We start from the raw sequence: 16,645 nt of genomic DNA on the forward strand, positions 1-16,645 counted from the left end.
AAAATAAAGGCCTATTTTTTATTTTTTATTTTATTTTTTAAAGTAACATTGTGGTTTTTTCTGGTAACAGAAGGGTTTTCCATACAAATTTGACCTGTCCCAAGTAGCACTTCGTTACAGAAAATATAAAATAACTACAATTTCCAATATACCAACCCACATCAATTAAAATATTACTATAAACAGAGTATTGTAAATATTTCTAAGAGTAGATTTTAAAACCGATCAGTGTTAAAATTTATTTTATAAAAATTTTTTTAACTTTGTCCCACGTAGTGTTTAGAATCGTGTGCTCTACTATGTTACTAAATAAATAATTACTCAAAATAGAGGTGGCGCTGTTTTTGACTTTCTATTAGCTTGAGCAAGGTTTCTGCAGCCATTGTGGTCGTTCGTTAGGTCGGGGGGAGGGGTACATTGAATTTCAGTCGACCGCATGGCGTTGAACGTGCCGCGTGTTTTTATTCCGCATCAACATTGTTACCTCCCTATTGACGTAAGTAAAACCGTTTTTTCTATTATTTTACGTTCAATTTGTTGTTTAAGGGGTAATTATGCTCAATTTGAAATAAAAAAATAACTAAATGCATTATTCTATGATTTATGTCTTTTAGAATGTAAAATTTACAACTCTGTTATCATCATTCTGTTACTAAGCTTATGGTAACAGAGTTGAGTAAGCATGTATTCTTTAACTTTTGTTTGAAATTTTATATTTGTAATATTTTTTTTTCTTAATAATCGGTTTCCTAAAGTAATTTTGAGTTGTTATATGTAAATAAATCATATATAATTAAATGTAACCTTGAAGATATTGTTACAGGATATTCTGCCGTTATTAACGCCCTTAAAATGCTTCTCACGCTAGCTGAGCAGCAAGCAAGTTAAGAGAAACATATCGCAGTTATTTACAGATTATATAAAATTTAAGTAACAATTACAAACAGTAAACAAGAGATACGAGACGTATTAAAAACAATGCAACAGAGAAAAACGAAAAAAGTCTAAAAATAAGGACGGCAATGCAGTAAAACCAGTAAATGCTATTAAAAAACGCCATGAAAAAGTTAAGAATCGGAAGGAAAAGTATGCTATTGATAAAATATTTGACAAGAAGGCCGTTAAATTCTCTAGGCAGGAAATACAAATTATACAAGAGTGTCTTGCTGTGGATCAAAGTTTCATATGAAAAAAATCAGCCCACATGTAAGAAAAATGTTTTAAAAACCAAAATAAATATTTTCGAACGTGACAACATATCAAGAGTATGCAATTTATTCACTTATAGTACAAAAAGAACAACTAAGTTACTGTGTTACAACTCTGTTACTTTCGTGTCCCGAAGATTAAAGAACATATTTACGAAATTTAGGAAAAGCTATTCAATATAATACTGCTATATTACAATAGGTTAATTTGCCAGTTAATGAAGCGGTTATATGTTGTAATTAGCTGTTAATTTATAGATATTTCATGGATTTGTGTAGAATTTAAGGTTTGTTATTATTTATAAAGTAACAGAGTTGACTAAAACTTTAAATGAATTACTGTAAAACTTAAAAAAAGCTTGTACTTCTAATGGTGATTATAAGATATAAGACTGTAATTAATATAAAAGCCAAAATATGTGCAACTGGCTTATTTAATTTTATGATAAAAGGTAAAGTATAATGATAACAGAGTTGTATTTTTTTACCACCCTGACGCACTAAATCTGAAATAAATCTTAAATTATTAGCTAAACATCGCGGCCAACTTAAATTAACCCTACTTCAGTTGTTTTAACAGGCACAGGCATAAAGAAAAGTTCAATTTTAAAATATTTTCTTTTTCACATTTTTGAAATCTGCAGTTACGTTTACCTGCGCAAAATTTGACAATGACCCATTTAATATTGTAATCTCCGTGTATGATGAGAAGATTATCAACGAGCGGATATTAATTCTGTAGTTATTTTAAAGCGATTCAATTTCTGTATTATATTTAAGGATATGTTAGGTCTTATAATATATACCTACTATATTTAACATAAACACGTAACAAATTTTCTTTTTTGAAAAGAAATAATAATAATAATTTAATGTTTTTTTCTGAATCCAAGTAATTTTAGCTACATTTATTGTTATAAATACGTAAATTCAACGCTTCCCATTCATCGTCTTTCAATAAAGGCGCTAGTCATTCAATCAAATAGCAGATTCAACAAGATAACTGCGACAGGTACATTTTCAATTTTCATATGTAGAAGCGATTCTTGATGCTTCTAATTTCCATAAGAGGTGTTCTGTTGAACTACTTATAATACCTATCCCGTTTTAGAACTTAAAAAGTACTTATATACTGTAATCAATAAACAAAATATTTTAATGTTTCAGCCCTATAGCTATGTTACGTCAGATCAATATCTGGTAATGGTTAAAATGTAAAATCAGAACACGAAATAGCGTTTTGGGAACTTTTGTTAATGTAAGGGTCTTGTGGATTGAAAAATAATATTAATATTTATGAAAACAGTTCAGTATAGTTTCAAAATATTGTTGATTAATAGTTATATTTCAATTATGTTATAATTTGAATAAAGGCTGTGTTATTAATATACAAAAAAAAGACCGTGTGTGCTGAGCACACGTGTCAGAAGTGAAACTTCTTTGGCAAGATTCAAAGATACCAAAATTGTCGCCTCCATGACGTGACGGTATTGCCATGGCACGTTCACTGATTATTGAGCCTTCCGCCCGCGGCTTCGCCCGCGTTTTCAAAGGAAAACCCGCATAGTTCCCGTTCCTGTGGGATTTCCAGGATAAAACCTATCCTATCTATGTGTTAATCCAAGTTTCCCTCTATATATTATGTATGTGCTATATTTCATTGCAATCTGTTCAGTAGGTACCTAGTATTTGCGTGAAAGAGTAACAAACATACATACATCCATCCTCACAAACTTTTGCATTTATAATATTACGAGTAGAAAGTAGGATTAGTCTCGTGAAGCAATAATAAATACAAAATCAAAATCCCACTACATTTCAATGATATTTAACTCTAGACATTCCACTATCGTTTCTCTTTCCGGCACAGTCTTGCTTTCAAACCGACAGCTGCAGATAAAGTCCGATTTAACTTGGTTAAAGCTGAACACAAATGTATTGAAGATATTTATTTATTATGTGATAAATAGTGGTACCTATTTTTAGTTACAGTGATTGAAAATTATATCTTTGAAGTAGGTAATCAACTTATATCCATAAAAATCACTACATATTGTTTTCCATGACTAATTTATATACCTAAGTACTCAATTTGTTTTAAAGTTGATGGAAAGTATAAAACCTATAAACATGTGCAAATTACCATGGCAAATGTTAGTAATTCGAAATATTCCAAACTTACATACTTACATACTATAATTTTTTCTTATATCTGTGTTCTTACAGCTATATCGGGCCTTAGACAAAGTAACAATTAAAAAACGATAACGAAGTTAGAAAAGGAAAAATGTATGGGATTGACATTAGATAGACCACGTGATCTAACGCGGCGTATGTCAATCCCATACATTTTTGCCTTTTCTAACTTCGTTATCGTTTTTTAATTGTTACTTTGTCTAAGGCCCATCATTGGATATTAGAGTTCAATTTTATTTTTCCAAGTAGAAAAAATAAAGAAGGAAAGCATAACTAGGTCATACATGCACATTACCATGCCAATAATGAAGTATATGCTCATAATAAACAAGGTTTTGGCAACCGAGAGCGTCACGTTGGAGCTCATTATAAAATGGCCGCGCTCCGCCATCTTGTTGCTTGCCAACAACCATATAGTGTTCCGTTCCAAATTTGAATTTTCGAATGTTGTGAATTTTATTCTTTAAGCGACAGCCATTGCGACAGCTGTATTTTTTATGAAACACTGTGATTTAACGATATAGCAAGCCGAAGAAAAAAGATAACAACTTTCAAGCTCTTAGTTTTTGTATTTTTAAATAAAAATTTGCTTTATAATAAACTAGCTTTCTGCCCGCGGCTTCGCCCTTATTACACCTTCCTTGAATCACTCTATCTATTAAAAAAAAAGCATTAAAATCCCTTGCATAGTTTTAAAGACTTAAGCATACATAGGGACATAGACACAATGACAGAGAAAGCGACTTTGTTTTATACCATGTGGTGATGATATGTGATGGATATAACATAGCAACAAAGACATAATTGATTATATTAGCCAGGTCAAATTTACTAATTAATACAAATCATTGAATTGATAATGCCGTAACTCAATTAGTCAATTAGGATCAATGTGATAATACAGTAGTACCTAATACTTATTAAAATATAGATTTTTCATTTGTTTTTAATATGGCCTAGGATATGCAATATGCATTGTTAATAGGGAAAAATTATACCATGTAATTATCATGATTATAAAAATATTGAAAATAATTTAAAATTTAATAAGAAGTTTTCATTTCATTCATCCGACGCACAGAAAACGTCCTCTTTTAACGAATATAAAAACCACCCTAAAGTGATTTAAGCGTCGATGGAGATTCCACAAAATTTTTCCTCAACGAAAAATTTGAATGCATTAAGCTCTTCAGTTATTATTAATATTTGAGTTATTTTTGAAGACGTTAGCGAAATTAATCGCTTTTCAAGTTCTGCCCCCGTACTATGATGTTTTAAAGCAGTATTATATCCAGTGTGGAAAAAAGACAGCGCTATAAAGGTCGTCTAGCGCCATCACGTTCCCACGCTGGAAATAATACTGCTTTAAAACGTATTGGTTGTAATTGAAATAAAATTGGCCTGAAGTACCATTTATGGAATAACTTTAACAAGTTTTTATGGGTCAACGATTTATAATTGAATGTTATTCTGGATTAAGGATTTGCTATTTGTAACTAAGGGTTAAAGGAAATTGGAAAGGGTTGACCGTTTTCTTGGTATATGGGTTGATGTATAAATGTTACGAATAAGGGTATTCTGTTGGCTGAACCTGTGATGTCACTAGCGAATTGAAATATTGGTCTGTGGAATAGATGTTCTTCGTGATCAATCAAATATAGAACCACTTTTGTGTTGTCATTTCTTTAAAGGTAGGAAATAAAATCGACCAAACGCTATCATGGTCTGATCACCTGCAAGATATCAGTCGAAAGGTGTATGCAGCTTCTGGCACTCTCCGGCGACTACGTAACTTTTTGCCTGTCCCAACTAAAATTATGTTAGCTAAATTCCTTCTCTTCCCTAAAAGCTTAACCTGTATATCGACATAAAAAAAGCTCAACCTGTATATCGACGTATGAAAAAAGCTCAACCTGTATATCAACGTATAAAAAAAGCTTAACCTGTATATCGACATAAAAAAAGCTCAACCTGTATATCGACGTATAAAAAAAGCTCAACCTGTGTATCGACGTATAAAAAAGCTCAACCTGTATATCGACGTATGAAAAAAGCTCAACCTGTATATCGGCGTATAAAAAAAGCTTAACCTGTATATCGACATAAAAAAAAAGCTCAACCTGTATATCGGCGTATAAAAAAAGCTTAACCTTTATATCGACGTATGGTAAAATCTCACCTGTATATCGATGTATGAAAAAAATTCAACCTGTATATCGACATAAAAAAGCTCAACCCGTATAAAAAAAAGATTAACCTGTATATCGACGTATGAAAAAAAATCAACCTGTATATCGACGTATAAAAAAAAGCTCAACCTGTATTTGGACTAAAAAAAGCTCAACCCGTATAAAAAAAAGATTAACCTGTATGACGTATGAAAAAAAATCAACCTGTACATCAACGTATGATAAAATCTCACATGTAGAATGACGTATAAAAAAAGCTCAACCTGTATATCGACGTATAAAAAAGCACAACCTGTATATCGATGTATAAAAAAGCTCAACTTGTATATCGACGTATGAAAAAAGCTCAATCTGTATATCGGCGTATAAAAAAAGCTTAACCTGTATATCGACATAAAAAAAGCTCAACCTGTATATCAACGTATAAAAAATGCTCAACCTGTGTATCGACGTATGAAAAAAGCTCAACCTGTATATCGGCGTATAAAATAAGCTTAACCTGTATATCGACGTATGGTAAAATCTCACCTGTAAAAAAAAGATTAACCTGTATATCGACGTATGAAAAAAAATCAACCTGTATATCGACGTATAAAAAAAAGCTCAACCTGTATTTGGACTAAAAAAAGCTCAACCCGTATAAAAAAAAAATTAACCTGTATATCGACGTATGAAAAAAAATCAACCTGTACATCAACGTATGATAAAATCTCACATGTAGAATGACGTATAAAAAAAGCTCAACCTGTATATCGACGTATAAAAAAGCACAAACTGTATATAGATGTATAAAAAAGCTCAACCTGTATATCGACGTATGAAAAAAGCTCAACCTGTATATCGGCGTATAAAAAAAGCTTAACCTGTATATCGACGTATAAAAAAAGCTCAACCTGTATATTGACGTATAAAAAAAGCTCAATCTGTATATCGACGTATAAAAAAGCACAACCTGTATATCGACGTATAAAAAAAAGCTTAACCTGTATATCAACGTATAAATAAAGCTCAACCTGTATATCGACGTATGATAAAATCTCACATGTAGAATGACTTATAATAAAGTCCCATGATAAAGTCTCACCTGCATATCGACGTATGAAAAAAAACTCAACCTCTATATCGACTTATGAAAAAAGTTCAACCTGTATATCGACGTATGATAAAATCTCACCTGTAGAATGATGTATAAAAATATTGAATTTTGAATTTTTGAATTTGAATTTAGCTCAACCTGTATATTTACATATAAAAAAAGCTCAATCTGTATACCAGTAAATCGGTCAGGAAACCTCGGAGAAATCGATGTACATACATAAAAAAAAACATACAGGCCGAATCGATAACTTCCTCCTTTTTTTGAAGTCGGTTAACAAAGAACAAGTTATTTAGTCGCATGGGACCTATTTTAGGGTATAATTTTTGAATCTGAAGATAGAAAATGTAAAGAGTAATCTAAGCCCCTTTTTTACAGCGAGGAACATCTCATTCTTAGGGGATTTTCCTCTGGCTACTGAAATAATAAAAAAAATAATTTGTCTAGTTTTTTCAATTTATCCTTAACATACATAAATCATTGTTTCCAAATTGTTTCCTATAAATAGAAGATTAGATAACATAGCATTGTCATGAAAGCAGGTGTAGGAACAATAATTATTTATGACAATATAAGTCTTCGGGCTGTGACTGACAGTTTCAACAAAGGCACAGACAGACAATGTGACCGTACGTTGTAGCTGGAGGCTTAATATTAATGTCAAAATAATATATATTGTATCTGTATATCTGACTTATCTGTGTAGGTGTAAGTATACATATAGTCTGTTCATTGTATAAGCTGGTGATGCATTTTGGGTAGTAAAACTTGATTTAAGAGGGTCTGAATAAATGTCTTCTATTTCTCTTTCGCTCCGCACATGGATTTGCCCGCTGTGTATAAAGACTAAAAAAATATATAATATTAAACCTTTCATTGAGATTTGAGAACCACAGCTCTATAAAGCTCTAAAAATCTTTTCCGTAATTTTAAAGATCTAAGTATACATATATACAGACAGAGGAAACCGATTTTGCTTTACACTATGTAGCGATTTAAATGTTATCTTACTACTGCATTATGTGCTTTGCTGGCTCTTAAAAAAATCATAATTAAGCATATTTAGAACTAACCTGGAATTAACCTTTAAGGAATCAATTGCTTTGTTGACCATTTAACTATTATTTACAGAACAGACAGAACGAGGCTATCGTTGAATGAAAAATATTTGTAAAATATTGATTGAGAGCTTTTTCTATCAGATTCACTCATTGTTATGAATAATTTTCTTTTCTAACAGGATAATTTCTATTGCATATTATTTCCTTCAAATTAGTTACCAATATAGTATTCCAGCGATTGCTTCAAACGGGAACTTAATATGTTACAAAATATAGACAGCACAATTATTAATGTAACGAGAGATTCGTTTCGATATTTCTGATAAATAAGGAAACCGTATTACAGTTTATTATGTTAGACGCTTTCAGGCTGAAATTGATGATGGGTTTACGAAATAACATTTGCGCTAAATGACGTAGATTTGATGTGGCTGCAAAATCGTTTGCTTTTTAAAAACGAATGAAGTTCGTTAAGATAATTTATGTTTGAGCCATGTTTCAAATGGTTCCCTATTACTGAGAAGGAATATAGTATATGTATAAACAGACGTTAAAATATCACGTATTATTTTTTACTTTGATGGAATTTAAACATTCATAATGAGATAACAAATTATTGTCTGTAATAATTATTATGAAAAAGAAACGTTAATAAGTTATTATAAAGGTAACCAGTTACCAGGTAGGTAACCAGCTTTACCAGTTTAAAAAAATTAAAAAAACCTGCGAAAAATAAGCTACTAGTTTTGAACTCTTTTTTTACAGAACTCTACATGTTTTTTATACAACAACCAAATAATTCAAGGTCTTCAGCGCCATTACATTTCGTGGTCTTGTTGCACGACTCATGATGCGAAGCATCAGAGAGTGCTTTACGATCGAAAAATTTTTTTCGCCTCATTTTTGCAGCTATTCTTATTATTATAGCCTTGTTAGTTCACGGAATCAAGATATTTTGCATACTATTGTCCAGATAATTTAATGGAGATTAATCCCATACTTTTTAAAAATTGATTTACTTCAATAGAATTGGAAAAAAACACCGAAATAGGTCAAAAAATTTTCCTGTCCGTCATGTGTGAAATCTGAAAACACTATAACTTGTGAAAAAATCCATCATTTGAGTTAATTTTTTTTTAAATATTCTAATCGACGATTGTAGGTGACTGAATGCGAATGATTAATTAATTCAGTGTCGTTTAATTGCAATTAATAAAAAACGAAAACTACAATAAGTTTTTTTTTTTTATATTTCATAATTAAATGAGCATTATGAGTCGTGCACTTTTGGATTTTCCAAATTTTATTTTACAATTACGTTAGGCCACATGATTCATGAAAGAAAAGAGACAAAACTTACGAGAGAGCAAAATTGATGTTATCTGTAGGGTTGACTCGTATTAGTTGAAAAATTGTGCGTTTTATTGTATTAGCACCATAATATATTATAGCTGAATATTTGTCTTTGTCTTCGCTGGGCTGCCCCCGAAAAAGAAAATACAATATAGGATAGGTACCTACTCGGTAAATAATAATCATCTACTAGTTAGTATGTAGTAGGTATTTTATTAAATTGGTCGAGTAGTTTTTGTGTAATCGTAACAGATACAGAAATAAGTTACATTTCATATAAAAATAATTGATTCTCAAATATTAGTCATTTCTTTATAACATCGGTTTATACTTCTTACTACCAATTTAGGTATCTACTTTTATAAAAGTGCAATAACACTTTTTATGGAAGAAACAATGGGCTAAAGTTAAAATATATTTCAACTAATTGACCATAAAGAGGGAAGACTTAATTTTATACGGACCGTAGCCTCGAATATGTGTTCAAGAGTGAAAAATATTAGAAACAATTTCGTATAAATACACTTTTTTAATAAAAATCCATTCAGCAGATTTTGCCATCAAAACCATACACTTAAAATCATATTTATAAAATTATGTATGGCCATTCTATAGGTATGTATATGGGATAAAAAGAAAACATTACAGTAAACAAAATTTATTGTCAATCGGTTTATTTACAACGAGACTAGCATCTTACGTTAATCATTATAATACATTTACATCTGGTGATGATATATTAATTTCGGTATATCAAAACAATACAAATAAATAGATAAAAAAGACGTGTGGCACTCGGGGACTGCCGCGGTAAAGCTATTGCATACTATGCCTTCAAGCCACACCTCCGCGCCCGTCGGAGTGGGGAGCGTGAGGTTTTTCGTTACTAAATTTCTGGATTCGGTCCCCGCGCTCAAGGCCCGCGAGAAGCTATGCAATAGCTTAATAATACATTCCATAAAAATCAACATAATGTTCCGTACGCTGAAAATACTAGGAAAAAATATTTTTATCTTTGCGTTAAAAATTCATAATCGAATGTTCATTATAAGCTCACACATTTGATTTAACATTGCCAATGTAAACAAACAATTCATTTATTATACTACCAATTAATGAAAGCATTTGCGTAATATGCAAATGGTTGAATATTGAAATTTTCTCTGCTCTAATTCAAACGCTGTACCATGGACGTATAAAAAAAGACGGACGGTATATCGCCTAAACATTGAGTGAAGCCTAGTAATGGCGGCGAAACATCCATGTGTGTGTGCCATGTTGCCATGGCAACAGCTGTCCTGATGACAATGGCGGCTGTATTTTTTTTCTATAAATTTTGCCGTAATAATTTTGTCATTAAAACATAAAAGAAATAACTTGCTTCCCTGTGGAATGTAATCCCTTGTGTTTTGTTATTTAAAATTGTACTGTTGCGGCACCATTTAACCACACAAGACGGCATTTTAAATATTTTTTGTGAAACAGTGACGCAGTTAATCAGTCGGTAGTTCACGACGTAATGGCGGCCGACTAGCTTACTATGGTGAGAGTGTGTGCGTGTTTATTGTCTTTACACGATCGCTAGCTTACTATGGTGGCTTCACGTTGTTTGTTCGTAATACGGTGTCCGTCTTTTTTTATACGTCCATGCGCTGTACTCCTAAATTCTGCAGTATTAACGCTATTGTATTGAACGGGAACATTTGCGAGTTTGCTTCCATTTTGTAAATACATCTAAAATTATAATTTGAGCAGTATTTATGTTTATTAAAGATATTTAGGCCCGATTTTTCAATGCTTGGATAAAACTTATCCGTCTAATAAAGTTTTACACGATAATACATATTAAAATGTCACCTAAACTGTCAAATACGGGCAATTAGAATACGTTTTTAAAATGGTAGTTTTATACATTATTCGACGAATAAGTTTTATCCAAGCATTGAAAAATCGGCCCTTAGAATATCAAATTATCAAGTTATAGTAATGGTACTTACATCCTTTTGTTTTGATAAGTACTGTGGCTGTATTATGACCACTTATTTCTAAACAGATTACAACGTAATTCATATTATGATCGCAATAACCAGCCATGGATAATTATTGGTACGGGAGCTATTAACGTTAAAAAAAAAGTCATTTTAGTATAGTTGGTTTTTTGATATACTGTTCCTCTTGCTATTTCGGTTAGAGTCCGGGCTGTCTGGCTGGTCGCAGTGGTTGCGTTTTTTAGTGCGCATCTCATCTGCACAGGATAATTTCCTTAATTTAAAGTCATTTTTTAACGCGTAATTTTTAATATTTTGCCTTTAGATAGATCCATCAGACATAATTTTTTTATTGCAAGACGTTTTTTTCGTTGTTAAATAGGTGCCAGACGCAATTTTTTATTTCGTTTTTATAAAAAATTTAAATTATTTTAGAATGTCTGTAAATTTCATATTATGTTCTTCAAACATAATATAATCTAAAATTAATTAGCCAGACGCTAATTCGATTGTTAAGTATTAAATATGTACAAATAAAAACGTAGTGAAAGTAGGTAAGTATAACAATTTGATGATTGTGTATATGGAGAGATAGTTTAAAGTGCAAGAGAGATAGAAAGGGTCGGCCGCGAAAATTAAATAACAATAAAAAATAACTTTTTTTTTCGAAAGTATAAGATGCATAGAAATTGAATTGTTCCTACTCTAGGATTCCCTGTGTTGTGGGAACAAGTACCTTCCATTGGTACATTTTATTCCTTAGGCTAAAAAATAAACTATTAGGGTACATCAACAATCTTCTATACAAAACAATTTTTTTATTACTTAACTATTAAGTTATGGGTTTAAATGAAAACAGCGATTACATAAACTTATTTATATTGTTTCCAATAGCACATTGCCTAATACCACACATTACACACTGCGTACAAGAAGAAAAAGAACCACAGACAAAATACAGTGTTGCCAATACAAGTTAAATTTTCTAATATATAATCTAATATTAACTAGCGACCCGCCCGGCCCTGGCTTCGCACGTGTGCAATGCTGATACTAAATACACTACAGAAAAACTGTGAACGTTGAATATAAAAACATAGCGGCCCGCTCCGGCTTCGCACGGGTATAAAATATATAGCCGGGCGGCCGGCTGGTACCGCCGCAAACGCTACGTCCCGCAATTTTTAAATCTGTAATATCTTCGAAAATATTCACTTAAATCATACGGTGTAAAGGGCCATATAGATCTATATTAAATGAACAATATATTCAAGGTCTTTAATTGGTTAAGGATTAATGCTGTATTGGTTAAAATCGCTTCGAAAATTAGCCATTATTTGTCGTAAAAAGTAAATGACAAAAAAAGTTATTGTGGGTTATCCATAAGAGATAGATGTCTATCTCTTATGGATAACCCACAATAACTTTTCTTTTTTAACAGAAAAGTCCGTGATGGTAGACCTTTTCAATGTGTACTATAGTTAGTACATTATTTTGATAAATGATATTTTGTTAATGATTTTTGATTTTTTTTGATTACGGGCGAAGCCGGGGCGGACCGCTAGTATACCTATATAAATTCATGCTAACTACTTTAGTTAAATTCAATACAAACTTAAACATGCGAGTGTGTGTGTGTGTTCACGTGTGTGTGTCGTGTGTGGTGTGGTGTGTGTGTATGTGTGTACATCAATATTGAAACAAACTTTCTAGTTGTTTACAGATGATGGAATATTGGAAAACAATAACAATTCCTTAGACGATAACATAAATAATTCTGACAGTGTGAGGAAAGATGATGATGATGATGATTATGAAGATGGCTTTTTAAATTTAACAATGTAATTGTTTAACCTTCATTGATATAGTTTTTATTCCATTCTTTTCAATGTATGGTAACTTTAATTTATTTTTCACTTTTATGTTTTTTTTTTCATTTTAGCTTTTATTTATAAGAACAAGTGTAAATAATATTGTATTCTTGCAATTATTTCCTGTCGCATAGTTAAAATACACTAGCTGATGAGCTGCATGCTTCATTACTTTTTTTTTATTTATACACATTATTTAATACTTAACAATCGAATTAGCGTCTGGCTAATTAATTTTAGATTATATTATGTTTGAAGAACATAATATGAAATTTACAGACATTCTAAAATAATTTGAATTTTTTATACAAACGAAATAAAAAATTGCGTCTGGCACCTATTTAACAACGAAAAAAACGTCTTTCAATAAAAAAATTATGTCTGATGGATCTATCTAAAGGTAAAATATTAAGAATTACGCGTTAAAAAATGACTTAAAATTAAGGAAATTATCCTGTGCAGATGAGATGCGCACTAAAAAACGCAACCACTGCGACCAGCCAGACAGCCCGGACTCTAACCGAAATAGCAAGAGGAACAGTATATCAAAGAACCAACTATACTAAAATGCTCTCTTGTCAACGTTGGTAGCTCCTATACGATATGGTACTATATGAATTTGCCAGTCAGTTCAATTCACGGCGTAAACTGACTGGGGATAAGGTCATAATACGGCCCCTGGATACGAACCCCTATTTGTTTTATAAAATAAACTACTTTTTATTAATTCCCTTGTTTACAATGTAGTTGCAAAAGTTTAGGTTTTCTATCTCGTTTTTATTCCGCATGCATTTTTTAAAAGTTTGTTTCAACAATGGTTTCAACTTTGGTTATTGTAGTTTGATCAGTTGTTGTAGCATTTATCATGGGTTTCATTTTATCTTTTTATTTAGAAATAATTTTTAAAAAACAATATGGTTTGAAAAACATCCTGCCCCCCTAGTCAAGTGGCTTTCTGTACAACTTACGTCAATCTCATACATTCGTAGTCTATTCTATTGAACGCTACGCTAACAGAAAGCCACTTGACTAGGGCGGCTGTTTAATGAGTAAGGTTTGAACAAGGGGAAGTACCTATAGATAAAAAAATATGATATTATCATTTCTTCATGATAATTAACGAAAATGGGCATTAATTATAAATTTTCAAACATAAAACGAGCTTGAAAACTCTGTAATTTGAAGCGATGTGCTTTTAAACTTTTACATAAGTAATTAACGGTAATTTGGAAATATACCGAAACGTTGTATATTACCACCAGAAATTTCTACTTAATAAATGTCAAATGACGTCATACATCAAATCTCCCCAAACACACGCTTTGTGAGTTCCTAATTACATTTTAAAAAGTTACAGTAATAAAGTAGGAAATTTAGCGAATATTATACAAACTTTTTAGAGATTTGCCGTCGTTTCCATATTTTTATATGGATTTATTTAAATATAAGAATATAAAACGACTCTTTATATATTTGAATGTTCAGATTTTGCTTCAAGCTTGATTTTAAAACATATCTTAGCTGTATGTTATTATGTACCAAAATACTGGCCAGTGTAATTTTTTGCTTTTAATTTATTTTTAATATGTGCCTAGTCTTAATTTTAAGATATAGTAGATAGTAGATAGAGTCTTCGTTATGTTAGAGAAAATTCAAATATAATAGCTTTCAAATTGTTTTTTTATTTGTTTATGTGATGAAGATTATAATATTCTGATGAGTGATGTGTTGAAATGGGCGACACTTTTTTCTGTAGTACACTCGGGCCAGTATAGTAGCTTTTTCTGATTGAAGTATTTTTAACAGAACTTTATACAAGAGTAAGTACATTAAATGTAAGGTATTGCGAATAAGTTGCTAGAATATTTGTATACGAGATGTAAAAACTTTATTCAAAATATTATCTCACTGTTATTAGAATGCTTAGCAAAGCACAAAAATGTGACATTATTGCATTTTTATAAACACTAAACATACAACAAACAACATAATCTATAAACATAGTGACCTAGCGTCATATAAAAATTTGTATTAAAACTAATCTTAAACATAGGTATACATTTGACGAACAATGAAAACATTAAATACATTGAGGTATTATTACTACGTATAGAGAGGACACAGGCTAGTGAGTCATACACTTTGTAGATATTCTGCCTCGTATTACTTATAAATTAAAACCAATCAACGTAACAAAAAATATTGTTTATCTTATTAAAAAAATATGAATAAACTTATCAATCGAACCAATCAATGTAACAATAAAAAAATGTTTGAGACGATTGGCTCTAACTCGTGTTACAAATAGTCTAGTAGCGATGTCCTCTCTACTACGTAGTACATAGTAACTCAATGGTTAAATACAATTATTTAAGACATTAATAAGAATAAAAGGCACTACACATTTATATAAATTTAATTATAATTAAAAATTACAAGTATTGGTTAATCAAATTGTACACAGACGATTCTTGGTAAGAATCAAGTAATACAATAAAAGTAACTAATTGATAATATAAAAATAAATTAAGAAATTATTAAATCGACGTCGTGAATTACGAATAACGTAGCAAGAAATACATATTATATTGGAAAAAAAGTGATTCATAAATGAAAATGTTATGTTTCTCTCATTTGTTCCAAGTATTATCTTGTTGAGATTATTTCCAAGAATCTGCTGCTACAATATACTTCTTTGTTCTTTAAATATTTGTTAAAATTAACATCTAAACGGGTATAATAATGTGAATAATAATTATAAACATATTTAAACGTTTCATCTCGTTCTATCATCACACGAAGAAAAAGGACAGATGATTTTTCAGCTTTCGTGTTCAATAGAAGCTTAGCTTCCTCAATAGAAGCTTAGCTTCCTCTGTCCTTTTTATTTACATGTGGTTAGAACGAGATACACATTTTGAAATATGGCTACATCAGTTTTTATTAGTGCTATAGTCAAATTTATAATAATAATTACAACATCAAATCCGTCTGTGCATACGCAATTATTATTTACATTTATTTTAATAAACACATATTATAACTATATTATTACCGTAATTTATATTAATTTTATAATACAAGGCAAGGATACAAAATCTATTGAATTTTCTTAATAAATAACGAAGGATTTGTGGTTTGGAAGGAAGGGATTACAATGGACCCTGAATAATTTTATTATTCAAATTTAAGATTTTTGTATAGCCTGAATTATATAGATTTAAATTTAATTATTTAATGGTGGCTACTCAGTGTCATTGAATTAAAAATCGGTATTAATGTTTGCATGATCAACCTAAGTCTCGTGCTATTTGACTGTGTAGTGGGCAGTGGCTTCTTTACATTTTTAAACCACACAAGGAAAATATCTCTGAACGATTTTTAATATTCCAAACTATGATTATATTAATAAAAATGTAGATATACATATGTATATAATACGCATTCACATAAATGCATCTTAAAACTAGGCCAATTATTAATCTATAAGTGTGCTATTTTCTTCAAGAAAATGAAGCATATATTCGTCTCTTTCCTACATTAGAGAATCAGAGTGCTATCTCATTTCTTTCACGAAAATGCACATTAACTATGACTTTGTAAATTACCTATCTTTTTTTAAAGTAACTTTTTTAATTATATAATCACACGCCTGAATCTATCGTTATTCGTTCTTTGATGCT

The sequence above is a fragment of the Colias philodice genome, chromosome 12 (assembly GCF_061535455.1).
Source record: "Colias philodice isolate Cphi_HAF_F1 chromosome 12, ilColPhil1 Martin Lab GWU primary, whole genome shotgun sequence".
Lineage (NCBI taxonomy): Eukaryota > Metazoa > Arthropoda > Insecta > Lepidoptera > Pieridae > Colias > Colias philodice.